The sequence below is a fragment of the Callithrix jacchus genome, chromosome 1, assembly GCF_049354715.1.
Source record: "Callithrix jacchus isolate 240 chromosome 1, calJac240_pri, whole genome shotgun sequence".
Classification (NCBI taxonomy): Eukaryota; Metazoa; Chordata; class Mammalia; order Primates; family Cebidae; genus Callithrix; species Callithrix jacchus.
Window position 1 is genome coordinate 186,045,159 of NC_133502.1, and position 17,620 is coordinate 186,062,778.

At 46.9% G+C, this 17,620-nt stretch overlaps 1 protein-coding gene across 20 annotated transcripts in view; it reads left to right on the forward strand.

Annotated features, from left to right (window-relative positions):
* The window catches only part of EHMT1 (euchromatic histone lysine methyltransferase 1), a 220,536-nt gene that overhangs the window by 74,184 nt on the left and 128,732 nt on the right, over positions 1-17,620 (forward strand). The window lies entirely within an intron of this gene.

A 17,620-nucleotide genomic window follows, 5' to 3' on the forward strand; every position in this document is an offset into this window, starting at 1 on the left:
TGGATTTGTTGATGGGCGTCATGTAGAATTTGGAAGTGAGGGATGCAGGGTAACTGACTCTTGTGTATTTGCTTTTTTATTTCACAGTATTTCATAGAGCTGTTTCCATGTCAGTACATTGAGATCTACTCTTTGAGCTGTTGCATAATAATTACACACTGGGAGGCTGAGTGCAGTTCCTCATGCTGTCATCCCAGCATTTTGAGAGGCTGAGGTGGGAAGATTGCTTGAGCCCAGGAGTTCAAGACGGCAGTGAGCTGTGATTGTCCCACTGCACTCCCGCCTGGGTGACAGAGTAAGACCCTGTCTCAGAAAAAAAAAAAAAAAAAAAAAGTTATATACTGGGTGTTAAAGAATACAATATACTGTGTTTCTCTTTAATTTTTCGAGATGGAGTCTTGCTCTGTTGCTCAGGCTGGAGTGCAGTAGCACGATCTCGGCTCACTGCAACCTCCACCTCCTAGGTTCAAGAAATTCTCTTGTCTCAGCCTCTCCAGTAGCTGGGATTACAGGTGCCTGTCACCACACCCAGCTAATTTTTGTATTTTTAGTAGAGATGGGATTTCACTGTGTTGGCCAGGCTGGTCTCGAACTCTTGACTGTGTGATCCACCTGCCTCGGCCTTCCAAAATGCGGGGATTACAGGCATGAGCCACTGTGCCCGGTCCTCTCCTTTAAACATTTTCATATTGGTGGTCATTGTGATGATCACGTGTGTGTTGCTATTACAAATAGCATTGTTGGTTTAAACAGCATTGTATATTCTTCCACATGTTCATGTCTGAGAGTTTTTCTAGATAAGCACCATGAAGTTAAGGTGCTGGGTCACACAGAGAGAGCTCATTTAAACATGTTTTAAAATTGTGACAGAATATACATAACATAAAATTCAGCATCTTAACCATTTTAAAGTATATAGCTCAGAATTGTTAAGTTTATTCACATTATATCTCTGTTGCTACCATCCAGCTCCAGAACCTTTTCATGATTTCATGCTGAAACTCTGTCTCCATTAAATGCCGTGTGCATTCCTCCCTCCCCTCAGCCCTTGACACCCACCTTTCTACTTCCTGTCTCTATGACTTGGACTATCTAGGGACCTCATACAAGTGGACCATACAGTATTAATCTTTTTGTGCTTGGCTCATTTTTCATAGCATCATGTCCTTGAGGTTCATCTATGTTGTGGGATGTGTCTGAATTTCCTTCCTTTTTGAGGCTGAATTTTATATATATATACTTTTGTAGAGACAGGGTTTCTCTATGTTGCCCAGGCTTATCAAATTCCTGAGCTTAAGTGATCCACCTGTCTCAGCCTCCCAAAGTGCTGAGATTACAGGTGTGAGCCACCGCGCTTGGCTATAGCGTTCTGTTGTGAGGATGGACTGTGTTTTCTTTATCCATGAGTGGATATCAGTTGATGGATGCTTGGGTTGCTTCCACCCCTTGGCTATCACAAGTGATGCTGTTGTGAACATGATGTATACATACTGCTTTGAGGCCCTGCTTTCAATTGCTAGGTCATATGGTAATTCTATTTTTGACGTTTTGAGGAACTGCGTAATGTTTCCCATGGCAACTGCACCATTATGCATTCTCACTATCAGCACACAAGGGTTCCAACTTCTTCACATCCTTGCCAGCACTTGTAAGGGTCCATCTTTTTGATGACAGCTTCTCGTGGGTGTGAAGCGGCCTCTCTTGCTTGGGGCATTTGCCTGGCTCTTGGCTTCTGCTCACACACCAAGTGCCCTGTCTCCACTGGGCAGGGACTGGGCCCCGTGTTTCCTTGTCCTGGATTTTTCCTTCCCTTCCTCTTTTAGTAAAGGAGCTTTTGAGATTGTTCTCTTTCCCTGAAATATAAATGAAGTGAGGTTTACTGAAAATTTACAGGATATTCCTGATTCTTCTGACGTGAAGAACAGGCAGAACTAATGAGAAGGGTGATGTGTCTAAGAATTTGGAAATGGCGTAAGATGAGAATCATTCAAAACACCAGTCAGTATCATGCAAGGTTCCAGAACACCGTTGGGGAAGGAGCCTCCCTCTGCACTGATGAAGAACGTTTACATGCACCTTTGGATATTTCAAATGATGTGTTGTCACTAGATGGTGCTTTTCTTTTCATTTTCTTCTTTTTTTTTTTTTTTTTGAGATAGAGTCTCACTCTGTTGCCCAGGCTAGAGTGCAGTGGCTCGATCTCAGCTCACTGCAACCTCCACGTCTTGGGTTTAAGCAATTCTCCTGCCTCAGCCTCCTGAGTAGCTGAAATTACAGGCGTGCACCATCATGCCTGGCTAGTTTTTGTATTTTTAGTAGATAGGGGGTTTCACCATGTTGGCCAAGGTGGTCTCAAACTTCTGACCTTAGGTCATCCACCTGCCATGGCCTCCCAAAGTGCTGGAATGAACAGGTGTGAGCCACCGTGTCTGGCCTTAGATGGTGTTTTTCAGTCAACTTTTTCTTTTTACTTAGAAAGGAGTTTTTAAAACCATAGAAAGTGAGAAAACTCTTTTAGACATCGGCATCTTACATGTGTGGGAAGGAATTAGGTGATCGGTGCACTGGTTAGGAGCATGCTGCACAGTATGTGTGCTGGGCGCCCTGGTGAAGCTGCCACACTCCAGTGTGCAGTGTCTGCTGTTGCCGGACGTGGAAGCACCAAGGAAGAAGCCTGGGCAAGAGCTGACTTCAGAGCTGGCTGAGGAGGGTGAACACGTGCGGGCAGGGGTAGGGCATCTTTCAGAAAGAAGGGACAGTCAGAAGCCTGAGTCCGGGTGGACGTGGCCGGAAGAATTGTCTTTGGAACCAGCTGGACTGCACCTCTGCCCACCTCACCTGGGGGATCTGAACGGGATGCCCTTTAGGGAGGCTGAGGCAGGTGGGTCTCTTTGCCTTTTAGCCTGGGTACAGCAGAGTTTTTCAGCATGGCAGTAATAAGGGTTTTTAGAAAGGAAAATGGTGTTGTGGGTGGATGGAAAGAGCAGGTTGATTGTTGCACTCAGGGAGATGGGCTGAGGGTCAGCGGCACAGCATGGAGTTGGAGACGCACAATGAGGCTGGGCTTAGGGGACTGGTCATGGTTTTGGACAGGTGAAGTTAGCAGGTGTCTAATAAGAAGTGGTTGATGTCTTCCACATGGCAGATATTAAACACTTTAATTTTATATTTATTAAATATATGGAATAATATTAATGCTGATAATCGATTCAGAACTTAGGCATCACCCATAGTCCTGAGGGTCCACCTCATAGTCCGCAGAACTGGGTTTTGTAGTTAGTTGTTCCCGTTTTACTTCAGACGAAACGGGCACAGAGAGGTTAAGAAACCAGGGTTACACATGTAATTAATGACCGAGCTGGATTTGAATCTAGAGAGTCTGATATTAAGCCTTGCCTGTCACTTACCCACCATGCGTTGGTGCAGGAGGCTGGCTAATAGCTGCCATGCAGTGATGCAGGACACTGGCCGATACCTGCCACGCAATGGTGCAGTATGTGTGCCCGGCACACAGGCAGGAGCTGTGAGCACATGAGGCTGGCTAGCAAGTGACCAGGCACAAGGCCCCAGGGTGCCATTGACATAGAGAATCTACTGGAAGGCAGGTCATCAGCTCTGCAGGCCCAGGAATTCGACGTTGCAGGTAAACCAGGTTGTGACAATTGTACGCTCAGTCTCAAAGGAGATGAGAGATCAACTAGAACATCAGCATATTTAGTGGTGGTAAGAAAGGCCAGCCAGTCTCCAGCTTGAGTGCCCTTATAGCAAATACCCTCTGGCTTCACACTCCCCAGTTCTGTCAAGGCACCTGTTCTGGTCATGGCTGCTTTTTGGTTTTGGACCTGAAAGGCTCTAAACAGGCAGGGTCTCGCTGATGGGAATTAGGAGTTGTTGGGGTCTTTGCAGGCAGGCACTCAAACCTTGTGCCCTCGAATTGCTGGCCGCCCGGCCCCTGGGCCTGCCCTTGGCACGTGGTGCATCTGTAGGGGCACTTGGACTGCTCACCTTCCTGGTTTTCTGATCTCCGTTGGTCTGGCCCGATCAGAGCACAGACTGCAGCCACGGAGCCCAGGCCTTGTTGGCAGGTGGGCCCCAGAGCTTGGATTGCTGTTAGAGCTGCGTGCCAGGCCTGTGCTGGCAGCACGGACAGGGCCCTGCAGCTGGTGTTTGCTCTGACCCTTGCTGGCGAGGGGAAGAAGGGCAGAACAGAGAGCATGGCTTTCCTTGTCTCGCCACAGATTGCAGGGCTGGAAAACTCAGTGGCTGAAACAACAATAATTGTCTGTCATCCTTTTAAGGGGGCAGGAATTCAGACCGCTCAGAGGAGATGACTTTTTTCTGGTCCACGAGTCTAGGGTCTCAGTTGGAAGCTGCAAGCATGGGGTGTTGTTAGTATGGGCTGCTTTACTTTCATGCCTGGTGGCCAGCACTAGTTAGTGGGTTGTTGGCCAAGGCACGCCACGTGTGGCCTCCCCGATGGTGTGGGCCCCTCACACACAGAGCAAGCAAGCAAAGCAGAGCTGGGTCAAGGCCGTGATCTGTGTCATGGGCTGTCACTTCAGCCACATGCCTTAGGTCCACCGAGGCAAAAGTGAGGGGATACTGACCCATCTTTTGATGGAGGAGTCTCAGCACACTGCCGGAGGCACATGAGGGACTGGCACATGTGTACACTGGTTTTGCCATATTTGGATAAATCCTGTAGCCTAAAGAACTGGACAAAGGCAGCAGTAGGGATGGAGTCACGTTCAATTTTCTCTTCTTTGCAGAGAGGCTCAATTAAGGGTTAAGCAGCAGATGGAAAAGGAATCTGTTCTGATATTTTAAAATCCCTTAAATGTAATTTCTGGGGCTACTTTGGATATTAATTGTTTTTTTTCCAAATTTAGGAACCAACTTTCCTTTTTTTGCCAAGGGAAAAAAACAAAAAGACAAAAGAGGGAAAAGAAAATCTCTCAGATATTAAAAGGGTTCATTCTTTTTCTCTCCACCCCTTTTGATAATTAGCTGGCGAAATTGGTATGTGGAAAGTGGTGTAAAATTAGGGGGTGGGCAGAGAGTGTTCTTCATCTCACGAGTTTCCTGGACTGAAGTTGCTTCCCGTCTTGGAGAAGCTGTTTGGCATTTCAAGTTCTTTCTTGCTGCTGCTGGATTCCCAAGGAAAAGATGAGTCGAGTTTCTTTCAGACCCCGGGCTTTCCTAAAACAGAAAGGAGCAAATGGCAGACTGGAATGTGACATTTTTCTTACTATGACTAGAATAAAAGAATCTCCATCGTTAGGTAGAGAAGGCAATCTTTGTCTGCCCTGTGTGTTGGTTGTGGTGAAATGACGTTTATAAATGTTGATAACGTGTAGGGTAGCCCAGCAGACCAGTGTATTTTCTTGTCGGGGAGAAAGACTTTCCTTCTCATAGTCTCCCCCGGTTGTGAAATGCTAACATCAAGTTCAATGGTAGAATCATGAAGATAAGTTTAAAGAGACTGCACAGGTTCTTTCCTTCCATTTTCTTATTGTCTTGCCATCATGGGGTATCTTTAAAGCTCAGGTAGATAATACGTGAAAGTTGACACACCCCTCCCAAAACACAAATGGCAGCGTAGAAATGTGTGGAGGCCCCATTGGGAGGAATATCAGATCAGTGCCATGGGAGAAGACCTGCGTCTTCCTCGCTTCCCTCCTGAGCTCCTGTGGTTCTCACTTGTAGTCGTGCCTTCTGGTACGACCCAGACTCCTTATGAAATGGCTTCCACTTCTCTTAAACTTAAGATGTGTTTGTAGCAGTTAAAGAGCTAGCCTTAGTGGTGCTGTGCTTGTACCACTGTACTCCAGCCTGGGTGACAGGCTTGAACCTTGAGTTCTGGAGGGAGCTTGTCTATGAAATGGCTGCAGCTTCCATGGGAGGGTCGAGTGTGCTGTGGCCGGGGCCAGTCCTGCTGCCCTCCATAAAGCCCAAGCCAGCGGCACAGGACTCCAGAGCAGACTACAGAGTTGGCCCTGAGAAAACAGTGTAGAGGCTGGGTGCGGTGGCTCATGCCTGTGATCCCAGCTGAGGCGGCTGGATCACTTGAGGTCAGGAGTTCGAGACCAGCCTGACCAATGTGGTAAAGCCTTGTCTCTACTAAAAATACAAAAATCAGCTGTGCATGGTGATATGCACCTGTAATCCCAGCTACTTGAGAGGCTGAGGCAGGAGAATCATGTGAACCTGGGAGGAGGAGGTTGCAGTGAGCCAAGGTGGCACCACTGCATGCCAGCCTGGATGACAGTTTGTCTCAAAACAAATAAAACCAGAGTGTGAGATCCACGTGCTTGATTGTTTGTTTTAGCACTTGACCTCCATGTTTCTCTGGGGCCTCTGGTTCCAGAGCAGCCACTCCTGGAGCACAGTTGGCCTGAGGGAGACCCTGCTCTGCCCACTGGGTTGGTGGCCAACCCAGCCTTATGCTCACCGCACGCAGGGTTGGACACTTTACCTAGCATACTGTTTGAAGATTTCTTTTGAAGCAGTTTTTAATTTCTGATAACTTTAAAGAGTTTCCTTTTAGCTTTATATACTTTAACTACACTTTTTGTAGTTAAAATCTTACTGTTGAGATTAGAAATTTTTTTTCCTTTGGATAATTTATATTATATTTTGTAAGTTAGGAATGTGTTGATAGTATATCCATTTCCAAAGTAGTTTCTATGCTTGCATTCATAGAGCCAAATTATAAGAAGTCGTCAGTAATTTGTTTAGTCTAAGAGAAGAACAAAGCTTTCTGGAGAAATGAGCAGAAGAGCCTTTAGATGAGATGACTGTTTTCTCCCTGTGAAGTTTTCCATTTAGACGATTCTATCCATACAGCTCTTTTTCTGTAGTTTGACCTTGTGAGTAAAATGACTGCACATTCTGGTCCGAAGGGAGGATGGCACTTTTGTGAGGGCGGTGGCTCACGGAGGCCCCACTCTCAGGCTTTGGCACCAGCCTCCTGGTAGCGTGCAGGGACATAGTGTGGGAATGAAGGCTACTGTAACAAGCACTGGGAATGGTCATTATGCTTGGTTTGTTGACAAAACTAGGACCCAATTTGTCTTGTCCAGCATGTGTGGAAACTCCAAACTTTGACTAGGAAAAGAAATGATCACTTCTGGGGTTACTGTGATGTGGTTGTATTATTGAAGACTCAGTAAACTACCTTATTCCTCTTCACCTCATGGTGGTATTTGACCGTGCGGGTTGCAAAACACCATTGTTTGCCCTGTCTGTGGTGAACATGAAGGATCAGGTATCATCTTTTTAGTGGGTGAGGGCATTTCTGGAAGGCCACTAAAGCTGCCTAATACCAGGTATCACCGAAAGGTGTTTTTTTTTTTTTTTGAGACGGAGTTTCACTCTGTCGCACAGGCTGGAGTGCAGTGGCGAGATCTCAGCTCACTGCAGCCTCTGCCTCCTGGGTTCAAGCAGTTCTCCTGCCTCAGCCTCCCGAGTAGCTGGGATTATAGGCACATGCCACCACACCCAGTTTTTTATTTTTGCTAAAGATGGGGTTTCACCATGTTGGCCAGGCTGGTCTTGAACTCCTGACCTCAGATGATCTGACCGTTTCGGCCTCCCAAAGTGCTGGCATTACAGACATGAGCCACTGCACCCAGCCTCACTGAAAGGATTTTTAAAGCTAGTGAGCAGGTTGCCAGGTTGTTCAAAGGTAGAGTGGGCAGAGAGGTGGCTGGCTATTCCCTAGGCCTAGATGGAGATGGGCAGGGGTCCTTCCTCCCAGCCTGGAACCTTAGGGGCACACTCAGTCCATTTCAGGGTCAGGCAGGGCCTAGGTTTACAGGCAACCATGAAGCCATTGAGTCTTTTTTTTTTTTTTTTTGTAATATACCAGTGGCCAGTGTCCCATCTGTTTTGCAGTCAACATGGTTCCATTGGTTCTTTCTTCTGTCTCTTAAATTTTAAATTTATAAAATTATTTGAATACTTTTATAGGCTTATCTTTGAATAATTTTAACAGAGATTATCCAAAATATGTCTAGTCCTTATTTATCTTTGAATTTTAGGAATCTCATAAGGGGCAGTGTCTCAGTTTCTATCATCTGTCCCCCACTAGACATTGTTTATTTGAAAAAAAAGTCAGTAGTTTGGTAGAAATAGATGGAGCAGGCGGCCACGCAGTGGGAACCTCACCTGCAGGGCAAGTGGTGCCCTGTTCTTCCCCTGTGGGGGACAGTGCCTCACCTTTCAGGTGGGCAGGCGGTGTAGGTGCTGGTGAGGAGACTCCATAGGAGCAGGCAGTTGAATACCGAAGGTGTGCTGCCGTTGTTTCTGGAAAAGTGATGCTGAGCTCTTCACAAGTTTAATAATTTCTACTGTATGTGTAATTGAAACTGTCTTTTATAAAACCATCTAATGTCAAATGTAAAATTAAGGTTAACTGTATTATGTCAAATTGTATTGGCTGCATGGTCATTTCATATTAAATGACAAAGGAGAATAACTTGTAGATGAAAAGTAATGCTGTCCTGTCAGCCATGAGAAGGAAATTCATTCAGTTGAAAATGTCAGGCCAGGCATGGTGGCTCACACCCTGTAATCCCAGCACTTTGAGAGGCTAAAGCGGGCAGATCACTTGAGGTCAGGAGTTCAAGACCAGTCTGGCCAATGTAGTGAAACCCCATCTCTACTAAAAATATACAAGTTAGCCAGGCTCTAATTGTTGTGTACCTATAATCCCAGCTGCTTGGGAGGCCGAGGCAGGAGAATCACTTGAGCTTGGGAGGCGGAGGTTGTAGTGAGCCGAGATTGCACCACTGCACTCCAGCCTGGGCGACAAAGTGAGACTGTCTTCCCTGCCTGCGCCCCCCCCCCCCAAAAAAAAAGAAAATGTTGTTCCCTGGGCATAGTGGTTCATGCCCCTAGTCTCTACTGTTGGAAGGCTGAAGTGGGAAGATGTCTTGAGCCCAGGAATTCGAGGCTGCAGTGAGCTGTGATCGCGCTTCTGCACTCCAGCCTGGGTGACAGAGCGAGACCCTGTCTGTAAAAATGAATGAATAGGCTAATGTGTATATGCTGCCTTTGCTTTACCCACAAATTATGTTAAGTTTAAGTGATTATTGCCTGCTTATTTTATAATTACATTTAGAGGAAGAGATATACAAATAAAATGATTATGTTGTAAAAAGTTGAAGCTTTTTATTTTAATCATTAAGAAAATCTCAGTTATGTAAACATGTATCATCATGTGGAATAAAAGGGTTACTACCTTCTGTTCTGTGTTGCTATAAAGAATTTGCAAAGTCACTAGCATGAACATAACTACGTACCAATATTTACCTAAAGAATATATTCATTTTATGAACTTTGCCTGTGAGTGCTTCTCCTATCCCTCTGTCCCCCTTTTGGATATCATCTGAGCTGTGACCGTGACTGGATGCCTCATGTCTGTTTCATGTCTTACAGCAGCCTGCAGTGCCAGCCTCCCCAGGAGCTGCTCATGTGCTTGGCCTCCACATCCAGCAAGGGGCTTGAGTTCTGTTTCACTTTCTGGGAAACTTTTTTCCCCTTAGGTTTTTGTGTCTACCTAAATCCACCAATTAACATTTAAGAAAGAACTTCACAAAGTGGGAAGTACTCCTTTTTCTCCAGCCATGTCAGTGCCTTAGACAATGTGTTAAAGTGGGCATTCGGAAGAGGAGAATATTGTTCTCTAGAAGGACGCTAGAGTCCAGCTCGAGCATGTCAAATGTGTGCTGAAGTGTGGCCTCACTAGTCTGCCATCCTCCTTTTCTCAAAAGGTTTGATTCGTTACTGTCGTGACCCTGTTTTTTTTTTGTTTTGTTTTGTTTTTTGAGACAGAGTCTTACTCTGTAGCCAGGCTGGAGTGCAGTGGCGCGATCTTGCCTCACTGCAACCTCTGCCTCTCAGGTTCAAGTGATTCTCCTGCCTCAGCCTCCTGAGTAGCTGGGATTACAGTAGCTGGGCACCATGCCCAGCTGATTTTTGTAATTTTAGTAGAGATAGGATTTCACCATGTTGGTCAGGCTGGTCTCGAACTCTTGACCTTGTGATCTACCCGCCTCAGCCTCCCAAAATACTAAGTTCTCATATTTCAAAACACAATCATGCCTTCCCAGCAATTTTCCAATGTCTTAACTCATTACAGCATTAACTCAAAAACCCAAAGTCTTAACTGAGACAAGGTAAGTCCCTTCTGCCTATCAGCCTGTAAAATAAAAAACAAGCTTACTTTCAAGAAACAAAGAGAATATAGGCGTTGGGTAAATGCTTCCATTCCAAAAGGGAGAAATTGACCAAAACAAAGGAGCTACAGGCCCGCCCCATGCAAGTCTGAAACGCAGGGCAGTCATTAGATCTCAAAGTTCCACAACAATCTCCTTTGATTCCATGTCTTACTTCTAGGCCACACTGATGGAAAGGGTGGACTCCCAGTGGCTTGAGTAGCTCTGCCTCTGTTGCTCTTCAGGGTACAGCTCCTGCAGCTGCTTTCATGGGCTGGTGTTGAGTGCCTGCTGCTTTTCCAGGCACGTGGTGCAAGCCAAAGGTGGATTTACCATTCTGGAGTCTGGAGAGCAGTGGCTCTCTTCTCACAGCCAGTGAGACTCTATATGGGGCTCCAGTCCCACATTTCTCCTCTGCACTGCCCTAGTAGAGGTTCTCCATTGGGGCTGTGCCCATGCAGCAAGCTTCTGCCTGGACATCTGGACATTTCCATACATCCTCTGAAATCTAGGCGGAGGCTCTGAAACCTCAACTCTTGCCCTCTGCCACCTGCTGGCTTAACATCATGTGGAAGCCGTGGTAGCTGTTGGTTTGCAACCTCTGAGTCAGCGGCCTGAGACATATCTAGGGCCCTTTCAGCCACTGCTGGAGCTGGAGTGGCTGTGATGCTGGGCACAGTGTACTGAGGTTGCACAAAGCAGCAGGGCCTGGGCCTGGCCCAGAAAACCATTCTGCCCTCCTAGGCCTCCAGGCCTGTGATGGGAGGGGCTGCTGCAAAGGTCTCTGAGGCATTTTCCCCACTGTATTGGCTATTAACATTTAGATCCTCATGCAAATTTCTGTAGCTGGCTTGAATTCCTTCCCTAAAAATGGTTTTTTTTTTCCTACCACATGGTCAGGCTGCAAAATTTTCAAACTTTTATGCTCTGCTTCCTTTTAAATATAAATTCCAGTTTCAGATACTCTCTTCATGCGCGCATATGAATATATGCTGTTAGAAGCAGCCAGGCCACTTCTTGACTGCTTTGCTACTTAGGAGTTTCTTTTACCAGATACCCTTGATCATCTCTCTCAAGTTCAAAGTTCCACAGATTCCTAGAGCAGTGACACAGTGCTGCCTGTCTCTTTGCTAAAGCATGGCAAAAGTGACCTTTATTCCAATTTCTAGTAAGTTCCTCATCTCCACCTGAGACCTCCTCAGCCTGGACTTCATTGTTCATATCACTGTCAGCATTTTGGTCAAAGCCATTCAACAGGCCTCTAGGAAGTTCCATACTTCCCCTCACCTTCCTGTCTTCTTCTGAGTCCTTCAAACTGTTCCAACTTCTGCCCATTATCCAGTTCCAAAGCTACTTCCACATTTTCAGGTATCTGTAGCAGTGCCTCACTTCTCTAGTAAGACTAGGTAATTTATAAAGAAAAGAGGTTTGATCAGCTCATGGTTCTGTGGGCTATACAGGCTTCTGCTTCTAGGGTGGCCTCAGGAAACTTATGATTATGGCAGGTGGGCAAAGGAGAAGCAAGCACATCTTACCTGGCCCGCCAGGAGGAAGAGAGAGCAAAGCAGGAAGTGCTATACACTTTCCAACAACCAGATCTTGTGAGATACACCACAAAAACAGCCAGGGGGATGTCCAGCCCCATGAACCAGTCACCTCCCATTAGGCCCCTCCCCCAGTTTCAGGTTTACAGTTCAACATGAGAATTTGGTGGGGACAGAGCCAAACTATATCACTGTGTCTGTAAACAATGAGGCTATATGACATCAGCTCCGCAGCCTCTAGGGGAATTTGGGGATGGGAGGAGCTCACCGAGCTGGGGGCTTGGAGGGAAGGACTGGGCTACTTTGTCCTCCCAAGACTGGAGGCTTGTGGTCCTGCCCTGGTTGTAGATTCTGAGATTTTTATGTTGGTTTTAATTTTAAGAAACATGGGCATTTAAGATAGTGATTGATTTTTTTAATCTTATTTAAGAAGAGTAGAGTTTTAGGACTAAATAGCTATTTCTATTCAGAGAGGGTCGTTGTTGGCTACCTCCCTCGGCCATTCGTCTTGGTCCTTCACCCCATTCCCCAAGAATCCTCCCCCTTTAGTTTGCGAGAATCTTCATTATTGCTGCTTGGTATCCTCTCTTTGCTTCCATCCGCTTATATTTTTATTTAGGATTTTGTATTTAAAAGGCCCTTTAATTGAAAGAAGCATCAGAATTCCTGGAAATCCCAGGATCTGGGAGGGAGTTTTCCTTCCTCCTTCCCTTCCTCCCTTCTTTCCTTCCTTTCTTTTTCTCTCCTTCCCTCGCTTTGTTTCTTCCTTTCTTTTCTTTCTTTCTTCCCTTCTTTCTGTTCTCTCTCTCTCCTTCCTTTTCCATTTTCTTTTCTTCTTTTGACAGGGTTTTCCTCTGTCACCCAGGCTGGAGCGCAGTGGTGCATCCACAGCTCACTGCATCCTCAACCTCCTAAGTTTGAGGGAACCTCCCACTTCAGTCTCCCAAGTAACTGGGACTACAGGTGTGTGCCACCACTCCTAGCTAATTTTTAAACATTTTTTGTAGAGATGGGGTCTCACTTCTTTGTCTAGGCTGGTCTGGAACCCTTGGGCTCAAGCAGTCCTCCTCCCTTGGCCTCCCAGAGTGCCGGGATTACAGGTGTGAGCCACTACTCTGGGCTGGGAATTCCTTAAACTTGAGTTTGGAAGTTGGACATGAAATCTACTCCTGAATGTTCTTGAGTTTGGGACAGATGTACTGAGGGTAAAAAGAAGTTCAAAGCAGCTGTTTTTCTGAAATCATCATAATGTGATTTTTAAGTGGCAAGAACCGACGTGAGTGTTTGAGCATTGAATGTGTGCATCCTCCCTGTTCATGCTTTGCATACACTGGTTTTCTTCTCTCACCCACCGTCCTGGTGTGTACTCTCCATGGTGCACAAGTTGTGACACTGAAAATACAAGGTCTGTTGCTCAGGTGGAAATGGATGCGTCATGTGTTTTCCCGGGCAGGTGCAGAGGCCAGGCTGGCTCTGTGGTTAGCAGGTGCAACCCACACAGAAGGGGAGGAGGGGGTCTCCTGATGGAGCAAGAAGCCCCAAGTCAGGGCTGTCCTCCCAGGGTGGGTTTGGAGTAGGCATTGCACTCTAGTCTCTTCTTGCTGTGAGGTTGGGGGACTAGGTCATAGAGGGCTATGGGGATCTTGGGGCCCTAGAGGGCTGTGGGGTCTGGACCCACCCTGCCCTGGCACCTGTACTGACCAAGAGAGGACCATGCCCCCCTCCACTCCTTACGGCTCTGGGGCTCCTTTCAACCTCTGAAATGTGAGTTGCAGTGTCTTCCTCTCCACGACTTCTGAATCACGAGATGGGAACTGATCGGGCTTTCCATATTTTCAGGGCACACTGGGTGCCGGGGAGGAGGCCTAGAGATGGTTTTGTCTGACAGTGTGTGGGGGCGGCGAGGGCTTGTGAAACATTTCAGATCCAGGGATTGTTCCTTTTCTTTGATCTTCATATATATATATATATATATATATATATATATATATATATTTTTTTTTTTTTTTTTAAGAAGGATTCTAGCTCTGTTGCCTAGACTGGAGTGCAGTGGCTGGATCTTGGCTAACTGCAAACTCTGCCTCCCAGGTTCAAGCAGTTCTTGTGCTTCAGCCTCCTGAGTAGCTGGGACTACAGACACTCACCACAACACCCAGCTCATTTTTGTATTTTTAGAAGAGATGGGGTTTCACCATCTTGGCCAGGCTGTTCTCAAACCCCTGACCTCAGGTGATCCACCCACCTCAGCCTCCCAAAGTGCTGGGATTACAAGCATGAGCCACTGTGCCCAGCCTCCCCTTTTTATTGAAACATTATTTATCAGGGGTCTTGCACTGTCACCCAGGCTGGAGTGCAGTGGCACGATCTCAGCTCACTGCAACCTCTGCCTCCCGTGTTCAAGCAATTCTCCTGCCTCAGCCTCCCGAGTGGCTGAGACTACAGGCCCCCACCGCCACACCCTGCTAAGTTTTGTATTTTTAGTAGAGATGGGGTTTTACCGTGTTGGCCAGGCTGGTCTCATCTCCTGACCTTGTTATCCGCCCACTTCACCCTCCCAAAGTGCTGGGATTAAAGGCGTGAGCCACCGCACCTGGCCTATAATTCACATTTGTATTGTAAACTAATTTGTCTTTAATCTGGAGGTTTCATAAAATGCTAGAATCCATCAGCCAAAAGGAGACTTGGCAGCCATACCAGGGGAGCTCCTGAGGCTGTTCTCCGAAGCACCAGAGGCTGGCTTTGGAGAACAGCCTCAGGAGCTCCCTTGCTAGGAGAAAACCTTCCCAGCCTCCTGGAAGTCTGGAGAGCCAAGGCTCTGGAGGAGAGGGCAGAGCTCTTGCCTTGAAGAGCCTGCTCTGTGTGCCTCTGCCTGGCCTCCCTCCTCCCTGGCGGTAAGCCCTTTTTTTTCCCTCCTGTGCCCTGGGCCATCCTCAGCTGACCCTTTCGGAAGTGGCACCGGGGCTGCTGCTGAGCAGGCAGAGGTGTCTGTGCTGTTTCTGGCCCTGACACTGCTGTGAGGCCTGGCATGCTGGTCAGGGCTTGTCACAGAGTTCCTGAGTGCTGTTGGGTTAACCACAGCAGAAGAGTGGGTACTTAGACATTATCTGATAGTGTGTTACATAGCATTCTTAAATTTTTTTTCAAAAGGTTACAAAACTTAATTTCACGGGTAGGATTTGTGGCTGCTGGTGGTGATGAGGACTGTGAGAGGGAGTCAGGGTTGGTGGGCGCCTCCAGGATGGGACAGCATGTGAGGGGCACAGCTGGTGCTGAGAATGTCTGCCCTGCTGTGCTCCACCTGGCTCATCTCAGGCCAGAAGACCTGGTCGGCAGAGCTGCGCCGGGGCGGGCTGGGTCTTTGGTGTGCCTCAAAGCGCTACTTGTAGAAGCTGTTGAGGACCCCAGAGGGCTCTTGTTTATTGGGTTGTATCTAATGATATTTAACGTAAAAGAAATGAAAACTGACCCAGCAATCCCATTACTGGGTATATATCCAAAGGACTATAAATCGGTCTACTATAAGGACACATGCACACAAATGTTCATTGCAGCACTGTTTACAATAGCAAAGACCTGGAACCAACCCAAATGTCCATCGATGATAGAGTGGACTGGGAAAATGTGGCACATATACACCATGGAATATTATGCAGCAATCAAAAATGATGAGTTCGTGTCCTTTGTAGGGACATGGATGAATCTGGAGAACATCATTCTCAGCAAACTGACACAAGAACAGAAAATGAAATACCGCATATTCTCACTCATAGGTGGGTGATGAACAATGAGAACACATGGACACAGGGAAGGGAGCACTACACACTGGGGTCTATTGGGAGGAATAGGGGAGGGACAGTGGCAGGGGGAGCTGGGGAGGGTTAGCATGGGAAGAAATGCCAAATGTGGGTGAAGGGGAGGAAGGCAGCAAAACACACTGCCACGCGTGTACCTATGCAACTATCTTGCATGTTCTGCACATGTACCCCAAAACCTAAAATGCAATAAAAAAGAAAAAAGAAATGAAGTTAAAAAAGTTAATGAAGTTAAAAAAAAAATCACATAATTATTTAAAAACAAAGTAAACATAACATTTTATTTACATGTTAGGGAAAACAATAGTTTTGTGAAAAGTACTTCTTCTGAATGAAAAAAACTCATTTGAGTGGCATTGTTTTCCATGTTGGTCCGTCTCTGTCACATCTGGCTAATCAAAGGGACAGCTGGATTTTCAGATCGGCTTCTGCACCCAGCCGGAGGTAATACTGTCTCATACGAAGAAAATCTGGCCTTACATAGACGTGTGGTTGACAAGGGAGAAGGATTTAGATATCTTTTGAAATAATTGCAGATATTCTGCTTTGATACTACACTAAAACTCAACAAGGTGAAACTGTATCAATGACCTTCTTCCTCTGTGACGTTAAAGCCCATGTTGAATGCATCTTTTGCCCGTGTGTGATTTTGAATATTAGGCACTGGTCATTTGGGGAATCCTGTCGCTCACCTTGTTAGGAAGATCTTCCCCATGTTGACAAATTTTATTATGTAGTATCAAAAATCATAGTCACTAGTGATACCTCCCATGTCCTAAGGAAAGTCTTTAAATAGGGGAAGCTGCCAGGCTCCAGGGGACAGGTACCCAATTTACATGTGTATCAGAAATTCAAAAGGTAGAGTTTAAACATTGGCAACAGATACTACTGGTTGTTTTCTTTGAGGTTCACTCTGTTTTATGAAAATGTCTGTCAAATAATCCAGGTTTGAGTAGCATAGATTTTGCCAGTTGTTCTTTTAAGTGAAGATGCTCTGTGAGTGAGGAACACTTGGTTCCACTCAGCTGTTTCTCCTGGCCTCTGCTTGCCCCTTCCCCTGACGTGGAACATTGGAGGCCAATGTTGAGTGAGGCCGTCATCTCACTGCCTCATCCAGGGCGTTCCCAGGTGAGCCCCCGAGTGCCTAGTGGCCACGAGTTCAGCTGCTGGAGCACACTTCCATGCCTCAGCCTGGTTGATTCGGCAGTACCGACACCACTGCTTGGGCACTGTCTCTGTGAAAAAGGCACCTGAGGTTCTAGCATTATTATGAAATTAGTTTTGACCTCCTGGACTCCTGGAAGGATTGCGGGGATCCTGGAGAACTCCTGTTGGTGGGTAGATTGGAAGGGTGCAGGCTGCTGGCTGTCGTACAGCTATGCTGGGCCAGGAAAGGTAGTGTGCCTGCATGCTTGAGGGCTGGCATGAGCAGCTGGGTTGCTTATCCCTGGTTGGCAGTGGGAGATCGGGGGATGGGAGACGGATACCTGGTCCCCTCCACCTGACCACGAAGGGTTGGGTTGGGCACCGTTGCCGAGATCAGCTCCTGAGGAAGGCGATGCAGTTAGGTCAGGTGTTACCAAGTTGGCTCAGAGGGCAGCCAGGTCATGGATCTGAACCCTGAAAAGCAGTAGCCACATCCACCACAGGTGGGGCCCGGCCTGGTGTCTGCTTTGTGAGGAGGAGCTGGTCTGTTGAGAGGCTCCACTGTTGACACATTTTCTCATCCAGATGCTGGATACCCAGGTTTTTGCAAACTCATACTTTTTACCTGTTGGATGGAAACAGGGTGTGGTTGGCCTTCTGCAGCTGTCTGACCAGCTGCTCCTAGCGACCTTGGGCATGTCTATGCCTTTCCTCATCTGGTCGTGGACTCCTGGAGCACCAAATATGCTTGGCTCATTTGCTCATATTTTATCACCCTGACCTGGAGGCTTCCTGCCCACTTCGTTTCCAATGGCTTCACCAAGGGGTTTCTGCAGTATCACATCACCAGGCTTGGTTGTCCCCCTGACAGTTCCCACCTTGCAGCTTGGCCTTTGAA